Here is a 7,743-nt window from a genome sequence, read left to right as displayed (position 1 = left end):
CAAATCTGATTTTTGGACCTATTTTGCATCTTGGACTTTTAATTTCACACTTTAAATGGTAAAACTTTAATTTAAGTTGCACAAATAAATATTAGAAAATCCAAAAATAAATTTTATGTAACTAAAAATCACTTTTTTCGTCTCTTTAATTCCTAAACCCAATAAATTCAATCATCACAAATTCACTTTAAATCAATCATTTAAACACAAAAATTTCAACAAAATTTTAAATTTTAAAATATTAATATGGATATAAATATGTACTCATCAATAAACAACTTATTGGGAGAGTTTAGCATACCATTGAAGTCTAGCCTATTGAGACCATACAACGGTACGGACATTGGAGCTTGCAAACTTGAGTAGATTTCAGAGAAGGAAACCCAGGAGACAACTTCACGTAGACTTCTTCATAAAGATCACCACGAAGCAAGAGCTGAGCCTAAGGGTAATGCATTTGGCAAAAAAAAGGGCAAAGGTGTCCATAAAATCAAGCCCTTTGAGTTATGTATAATCAACCTGCCTTTAAATTCCTGAGTCATCAGAGTTGTATTTTATTTTGTATTTTGTATACCTATCAATAACTAATGACAATTTTGCTAGGAGGTAAATTAATAACAATCCAAAAGCATTAAACTAATCGTGCATTACTTTTTTTATCGATTGAGGATCTTTTAAGGCCTCGAGTACGTTTTGTGACTCATTGGCAGAAGTATTAGACATGACTGTTTAAAAGCAAGAAAGGTGAGTACAGTTCAAATAATTCATAATAATATCATAAATTAATCTGAACCAAACACTTAATGAATTCCTCTTTCTTACTTTAATGTCAACTAGAATTTTATGCATGTTCTGTTATACTATTTGTTTTTTCTTTCTTTTTGTTTTTTCAATAACAATGAAAATAATAGCACAATGACAATGGATGAAGTATAGTTTCAATATAATAAAATTCGAATTGACCCATGTGGTCATACAAGGACTTCACAAGTTGCAATACAAGGACTTCACAAGTTGCAATGAAAGGAAAAGAACACAAAATATAAATAACTAAAGAAAGTAAAAAAAGTTGTAACATAAATCAATAAAAATGATGATCCAAATTGCAACAATTAACATGAGATTAATTATTTTTCTTGTTTTGTCATGTTTATTAGGATGCATGTATTGTTTTACAATTTGTCATCTTATAAAACAAAATTAACCTATTTATATTTTCTAACCTTCTCTAAATAGTTACAAGATTTTGAATTTAAAATTTAAACAAGTTAGATAATAAATCTTTCTATGATAATCTTAAAAATTACCCTTAAGGGTTTTGGATTCCACGCTTGAGTAATTAATATCTATTATATATTTATAACAATTGTTACTTTATTCTCTATATCAGAAAAATAAAACTTTTTTACAACTTTTTAATAATATATAGTAATTTTAATACGCAATAACAAGTTATTTGAGAAAATTGTTCGCAAACAATAAGATGAATTGTTTTGTGAATTAAAATTACTTTACTAAAATTATTACCCTTTTAAAAATATTATATAGTTTTTATAGTAAACATTTTAACAACAATGAAAAAGGATTCGCCATAAATGATTAGATAAGTTTATTTTACTGAATAATTTGTTTTAGGAATATAAAGGGAAAAGTTTCAAACAAAAGAAAAAAGGATTGAAGGTGTGTGTGAACAGCACCAATCTAAATTTTAACATCAACAGCTCAATAAATTGAACGACGAAGCACATGGATCACTCATTTTCGTTTCCGATTGGAATAAATGTTGTCCTTACCGATTGAGACCAAATGTGGCGTGAATCGATGGAAACACCTCACACATGCTTCAGCAACGCTATCATGCTCACTTTCTTGCTTCTCAATTTGACTTTGGGAACAGTTGTCGGGGCCGATACCTATAACAGAGACGATTTCCCGGCTGATTTTGTTTTCGGTTCAGGCACCTCTGCTTACCAGGTTCAGGCTGAATTCCTCTAAATTTATTCATCTCATTTCATCGTTTTTCTTTTATCACTATTTTATTGCAGTTACAGAAACTAAGTGTATTTTGCATTACAACGAAAAGATAACACCATAAAAGAGAATCCAAATTAATCTGTAAATATGTTCTTGTAAACATATTTGGGATAGCATTTGCCCACGCTGGTTCCTTTCCTTCACTCTTCATTCTTTCTTCTTTCTTCTTTCCATCCTTCTTACCAATTTTATATAAATTCTTTCTTCTTTCTTCTTTCCATCCTTCTTACCAATTTTATATAAATTTAGATTTTTCATATTTTTGGAAATTTCGTACAATAAATCAAAATTAAGAGAATAATACAGTATAATTACTTTTAGGCTTAATTGTTTAATTGGTCCTGAATTTGGGGATCAATTAAGCCATTAAGCTTAGTTTTTATTATTGTAATGTTTTAAAAGATATTAAGACTTAATTGATTAAGAAAAGTATACAAGGCTAAAGTGAAACCCAAATTATTAAGCCAAATTTTTAATGTTTGTGTTATGTGACTCTATGGACTCAAAGTTGTCTAAAACTCTCAGAAAATTGAAATTAACAACGTAAATTTATCAAAATTTTGAAAATGATATGTTTCTGCTTAGTGCCATTAGAGACACCTTTTGGCAACATAGGTGATGGAAGTATTATGTAATAAGAAAATGATTTAAATGGTAACTTTCACGTTTTTAAGTATTTTACGTAGCAAGACTAATACAATGCAGCAAATGCATTCCATTTTGGGAAACGTCAAACCATCATTTCTAGATTCCAAACTTTCTCTGAATTAATGCAATCTCACGAATCTATAATTTGGAGTTTATGAGAATTGATTGATGTAATAAGAGTTTAACAATACGTAAAACTCAACCTAATATATATAAAAAGAAAGGAATGTGTTGACGAGGAGAAAGAATACAAAGAAACAAATAGGAAAAGAAGGACGAGGAAGAAGTGAGGTGTTCATAATAACTAAAATTTTTAAACTAATGAATCAACCTGCATCATTTTACTTCAACATTCGATGTAATGCATGGTATCTAGAATTATTTCATTTCCTAAACCATATGCAACATTGAAGACATTAAATAAGGATTTGTTGCCACTGTTATATCTTCTCAAAGGCATGAAGTTTGTAATATTTTATTACTTGAATTTGCCTATAAAAGACCATGAGCTGCACCTATCTACAACAGCGAAGAAGCAAAATTCAGATAATGAAATATCGACTGACAATTCTACTGAAACGTGAATCAGTGATGAAAGACCAGGGAATATAATTTTACTAATAATGTTTTGTATTTTCAATAACATACCGATCATTATTCACTTAAAACTTCACTCTATGCAATAATTTTTAATGAACAGGACATGGGCATGGAGGAAATGGAGATGTAGCCTGTGATGGGTACCACAAGTATAACGTGAATACGCTTGGCCTCAATAATTTTCTTATTTGTCTGTTATTGCATTCATCGTCTTGTGATTCTCCCATTTGTGGAAGATTAGAGAAGATTGATGCATAAGCTTATCTAAAAATACAAGTTTAGCCACTGTTTTATTCGAACTGTTGAAGCGTGACTGTAGCACCGTTTGATTTTAATTGTTTTGCCTAAAATATATGTAATGCAGGAAGATGTGAGGCTAATGGTGGATACAGGACTTGAAGCCTATTGATTTTCCATTTCTTGGTCCAGACTGTTACCAAGTATGATACTCAACACAAACCCTTGAATTTTATTTTATATATCTATATATCTTTGCAGGGTAAAACCCTTCTCAACACTTTCAAAAAGCTTATGTTTCTCCTCAGATGGTAGAGGACCCGTTAATCCCAAAGGATTGCAGTACTACAACAATCTCATCAATCAGCTCATCAGCAATGGTTAGACTTAAATTTTGGTCTCTTAATTAGTTTGCAAAATTAGCCATGCATTGAATTCTCTCGAAATAAATAAAAAGATTTGAATTCTCTTCAAATTCTACAACTGGTATAGTTACCCTATTTCCCTGGAACAGGAATCCAACCACATGTCTCGTTACACCACTACGATCTTCCACAGGTTCTTGAAGATGAATATGGCGGATGGGTTAGTCGTGACATCATGTATGCTTCTGATCTCTTTATACTTATTCGGAAATTCTAACTACTCTAACAATGGGTGTGTTCGTTCGTTGTATTAAATCATGAACAGAATCGATAAAGGGTTTCGGTAGGTTGACACCTTTACAAATTTGTACCTCCACATGGACTTTTATTAATTTTTTATTTAACAATTTAATTTATATTTTATTATTATGTAAAATTGTCAAATTGTTAAATGGAAGTAAGAGAAATGTCAGATGTCAAATTAATTTTTTCCATCGATAAATACTAACAAATAAGTTACTTGGATGTAAATACAGAAGAGACTTCACAGACTATGCTGATGTATGTTTTAGAGAGTTTGGCGACAGAGTCTTGTATTGGACGACTGTCAGCGAACCCAACGTTTTTTCTGTTGGTGGGTATGATCAGGGAACCTGCCCACCTCAACGATGTTCTCCCCCATTTTGTTTTATAAAGAGCAATAGGGGCAACTCGACATATGAACCCTACTTGGCAATTCATCATATTTTGTTAGCTCACTCTTCAGTTGTCAGATTGTACCGGAGAAAATACTCGGTATATACCTAATCTTACATATACATGTTTAAATGGAAAAATCTTCAACAAATATACTTCGAACTAAACTAAAGGGATCTGTCTAAAGTGTAATTCATCACAAATTTTGCCCATTTTGTAATCACTATCAGTACGAAGAGTTTGTAATTATTATCTCTTCACAGTTTTATTATCTGGTTATACCTAATGTGGTTTTGGATTAATTGACCATTTCAACTTAAATTCTTAAACTTAAAATCCTTATCTGATTTTCAATCTCTATATATTGACTTTGTTTCATCTCACATCCAAACTTTGTTGGCAGAGAATGTTCTTTTTCTGAGAAACTCATGTAACATTGCAGAACAAACAACATGGATTTGTTGGTATCTCTATCTTCTTGTTTGGACTTTTACCTCAAACAAATACAGAGAAAGACAGGGCAGCAACTCAACGAGTTCGTGACTTTTTGGTTGGTTGGTAAGCAACAAACCTTAAAATTGGTTTGTTTTACTTCTTTCTTCCACTTACTTCATTTGACTGAAGTTCTGTCGCATGCTATTCTATCTTCTTAAAGACTGCATTCTTTAATCCGACATACCAATACATATGTCCAAGAATAATAAACTTGGCATTTTTAGAAGTATGCTTTGATATTGCAGGGTTATGGAACCCTTGCAGTATGGAGACTATCCAATTTCCATGAAGAAAAATGCTGGTGAAAGAATTCCGGCCTTCACAACTCGTGAATCTGAACAACTCAAGGGTTCATTTGACTTTATAGGACTCATTCACTACACCAATGTCAATATCACCGACAATTCTGACGTCCTGAAGAACCAACTGAGAGATTTCGGCGAAGACATGGCTGCAAATACTAGTAAGTACATCATTAGGCTTTACGGATAGTGAATTTAGTAATAGATTAAAGAGGTAAAAATTCAAATGAGTTAGTTGAGTAGAAGTCATAAATTTGTACGGTATATTATGAAAAAAATACTTATAGCACTTAATCTTAATTTTTTTATCATGAGCGGTATCATTACATATGGGTTTGTTCAACTTGTGAACTTTCACATCATTTACCATTTCACTCTATTGTAATGCATCTGTTTGATATTATAAAAAAAATAATAAAAAGTTGGACAACGTTACATTATAATGACTTGTCGTCTTTCTGGTTTTGCAGTAGGATCGCATATGTTTTCAAATGAAGAGGTATCAATAAAATAAAATGTAACATAAAATGGTTGTATGTTTTAGATTATCCATTCCATTCTGCTAATAACTGACTTTTCGCTTTACATGATTCAGTACCCTATCGCACCGTGGGTTATGCGGGAAGAATTGAATAAATTCAAGCTCCTTTATGGCAACCCTCGTATATTCATTCATGAAAATGGTCTGTCTCTCTAACATTACGTATAATTGCATTGAATATTTTTTAGTAAAATCAACCCTTGATGTTATACGGATTGAATATTAAGCACGGGGTGATAGTTCTGTTGTTGTAAACAAAGCAAATTGATTACATTAGGCAATTTTGTTTTGATCATGCTCATTCCTGTTTATACTGTTTACCCATATACATGCGACTAACAATGCCATTGATTAATGGCATAGTGCGCTTAACTTGTATTTTCCTACACAAACCACCTTTAGACTTAGTTGTATGGAACTTTCCTCAACAATTTTATTACGTATGTATCGATGATAAACTAGGAAATCCTGTTAATGAAATCTAGGTTGCTCCTGTGGAACATGATAAGTTCAAACGATTGAACGAGTTACTGATTAAATTTTGGGTTGTTAGGTCAACGGACACCAAGCAATTCGTCACTACAAGACGTGTCAAGGGTGAAATACTTGCATGAATATATTGGTGGAGTGCTTGATGCCTTGAGGTATGTTACCACTGCTCTAATTCATGTAATAAATATATCACTTTTTTTAATCACTTCAACATGAATTCCTTAAGTTGGTTGTTTACGAGTGCGGAATCTAAATTATGGATAACTGATCTATTGGACTACATTGTTTATAACTAACCTTGAGAAGTGATTAATGTATAGAAATTATCAAACATACCCAGAACACCCACCCACCGACAAGCAAAAGGCCACAAATACTTGAACTAGAAGAAGCAAAGTAGTCATCAATAGATTGTAATACAGTGGTTTATTTTTTCTGTAAGTGTTCCCATAAACACCTCTGATGCGTTCTCTGATATTCTGCGTCACCCCAAAATTTTTCAGAGATGGAGTAAACATAAAGGGGTATTTTTCCTGGTCTTTCATGGATTTGTACGAGTTGTTGGAAGGATACGAAGCTACCTATGGCCTATACTATGTTGATAGGGATGATCCAGAGTTGAAGAGACACCCAAAGCTCTCTGCAAAATGGTATAGTCGATTTTTGAAGAACAGAAGCACTTCTATAGTTGGAATTGTTGAACTTGAGAAGGATCCCTCACTAGTTTCAATTGGGCATTTATTTGAGTAGGTTCTTTGTTTGTTATTACGAATAAGTCATTGCACAGAGGTGTTATTAGTATGCTTACTTTCCCTTAAATACATAAGTATAAGATACCTGGGCATATTTCAATTCAGATTGTAAAAGGAGTGAAAGATCTAATGAGTAAAACATTCTCATGACAAAAACTAAAATCGAAAATTTTGATATTATAAAGTTAAAACGGTTGACCTTTTTTTAAAAATAATAAAAAATAAAATTGATATATTATCGAGATAATGAAGGATTAAATACGAAAGTACTATGCTTATGAATTAATATTTATTATTTGTAAGATAATTTTACAATAATTTTAATTTTTTTTTACAAATTGCCAATACAAGGCAAAAAATTGTAGAAGTCTATCCAACAAAAAGAAACGGTAAAAGTTGAAAATACTCCTTTTGTTTCTTTTTGCAAGCAGGAAAGAATATACAACCACCTGTTTTTGTCCAATTGGAACTCCAAGAGACAACATATCATCATATCCAGAAACACCGTCCACAAGAAAAAAAGTTATTTATACTTATACGTCTTAAAATTTCGACAGATAAAATATTTTCATCGTTACCTA

At 31.6% G+C, this 7,743-nt stretch overlaps 1 pseudogene across 1 annotated transcript; it reads left to right on the top strand.

The window, feature by feature from the left end:
- The first annotated feature begins 1,714 nt into the window (after window positions 1-1,714).
- LOC124847867 (hydroxyisourate hydrolase-like) lies at window positions 1,715-7,266 on the top strand (annotated as a pseudogene). Its single transcript, XR_015781618.1, has 13 exons — window positions 1,715-2,044; window positions 2,149-2,163; window positions 3,383-3,438; window positions 3,647-3,722; window positions 3,828-3,899; window positions 4,034-4,121; window positions 4,421-4,679; window positions 5,023-5,138; window positions 5,321-5,538; window positions 5,848-5,876; window positions 5,973-6,060; window positions 6,472-6,562; window positions 6,914-7,266. The product of XR_015781618.1 is annotated as a hydroxyisourate hydrolase-like (transcript).
- The last annotated feature ends 477 nt before the right edge of the window (window positions 7,267-7,743 follow it).

The sequence above is a fragment of the Vigna umbellata genome, chromosome 8, assembly GCF_029865625.1.
Source record: "Vigna umbellata cultivar VRB3 chromosome 8, Vumbellata_1.0, whole genome shotgun sequence".
NCBI lineage: Eukaryota > Viridiplantae > Streptophyta > Magnoliopsida > Fabales > Fabaceae > Vigna > Vigna umbellata.
Note: the sequence above shows the minus strand (reverse complement) of the source record. Positions and strands in the feature narration are given on the sequence as shown.